The 1582-nt window shown below is 40.8% G+C and overlaps 1 non-coding gene across 1 annotated transcript; it reads right to left on the minus strand.

The window, feature by feature from the left end:
* Positions 1–1046: 1046 nt before the first annotated feature.
* Positions 1047–1153, minus strand: LOC127124272 (small nucleolar RNA R71). The gene has a single exon (XR_007803888.1). It is a non-coding gene; the product is annotated as a small nucleolar RNA R71 (small nucleolar RNA).
* Between the last annotated feature and the right edge of the window lie 429 nt (positions 1154–1582).

The following is a 1582-nucleotide window of genomic DNA, read 5'->3' on the forward strand; positions in this document are numbered from 1 at the left end:
AAAAAGTAGTTTTTGACTTAACTAATAAGTGACAGCTACGTTAATATAAAATCATAGTTTATTCAACAGAGCGAGAGTTTGAGATAAGACTTTTAATCAATAGTGTCAACTGAAAAGATTTATTTTAAAACCAAGAAACCAACGAAGAATTGATTCCCTAATTACGACGAACTACATACCGATATCCGTTTAATTGATATTTAATTTAGATCCTATTTTTAGTTTTAACTTTTCCCCAAACAATCAAAGTATTACCCGCCTTAGCTTTACGAAGTAACCTTAGAAAATGGTAGATCGATTCATAAGTCCCTGTGGGATCGATATCTTTTAAAACTACGCGATAGAACTGTGCACTTGCAGTTTGTACCCCAATTTCGACTCATAAAGTCGCGATCAAGTTTTTGGCGCCGTTGCCGGGGACTTTTATTAAGTTGATATCGTAACTCTTCTGTTACGCTGTAGAGACTAAGGCTTTTCTTTTTCTTTTCTTTCTTTCGTTGATTTGTATGCCACACACTCGCTCACAAGGCGAGTTGTACTACTTACGAATCAACGATATCGAACTATATCTCCGAGTCTTACGACGAATTCGGGAATATCGTGCTGCAAACAATCTCCCACCTAGCGAAATTCCTGATTTCAAAAATCTTTTCCCTTCGATACCCGAGATGGCAGAACCAGCTCGTGCTCTTCAAGATTACGCCGCTCCATCGCAAGATGAGCCGCATCCGAGTATTGCTCCACCCGCAATCGAAGCAAACAACTTCGAACTTAAACCTTCACTGTTGCAGGCAGTACAACAAAACCAATTCTCTGGAAATCCTACCGAGGATCCAAACCTTCATTTATCCGTATTTGTTCAATACGCTGATACTGTTAAAGCTAATGGTGTCACTTCAGAGGCAATTCGACTTCGTCTTTTTCCTTTCTCGTTAAGAGATAGCGCTAGAAGATGGCTCCAGTCTCTTCCTTCCAACTCAGTCACCACATGGAACGAGTTGAAGAAAGTCTTTCTTGCCCGATATTTTCCGCCGAGCAAAACAGCTATGTTGAGAGCCCAGATAAATGGATTTAAATAGAAAGATAACGAGTCTCTTTTCGAAGCATGGGAAAGATACAAAGACATGATGAGACTTTGTCCACACCATGGTCTAGAGGATTGGTTAGTAATTCATACCTTCTATAATGGTCTCTTGTACAACACGAGGTTAACAATAGACGCTGCCGCAGGTGGTGCACTAATGAACAAACCTTATGCTGATGCTTACCAACTTATCGAAAGCATGGCCCAAAACCACTATCAGTGGGGAAGCGAACGAACAATGGTGGAAAAACCTCAAACGAAAACTGGCATGTACGAGATAAGTAACCTTGATCATGTTAATGCAAAAGTGGATGCTCTGGTCCAGAAAATTGAAAGTTTAAATGTATCACCTCCAGCCACCGTGGTTGCCATAACTCAGAATTGCGAAGTCTGTGGAATCCAAGGTCACACTCCTGCAGATTGTCAACTCCTAACAGGAATCCAAGCGGAGCAAGTAAACTATGCTCAAGGAAGCCCCTACTCGCATACCTATAACTC

The sequence above is a fragment of the Lathyrus oleraceus genome, chromosome 2, assembly GCF_024323335.1.
Source record: "Lathyrus oleraceus cultivar Zhongwan6 chromosome 2, CAAS_Psat_ZW6_1.0, whole genome shotgun sequence".
NCBI classification, from domain to species: Eukaryota; Viridiplantae; Streptophyta; class Magnoliopsida; order Fabales; family Fabaceae; genus Lathyrus; species Lathyrus oleraceus.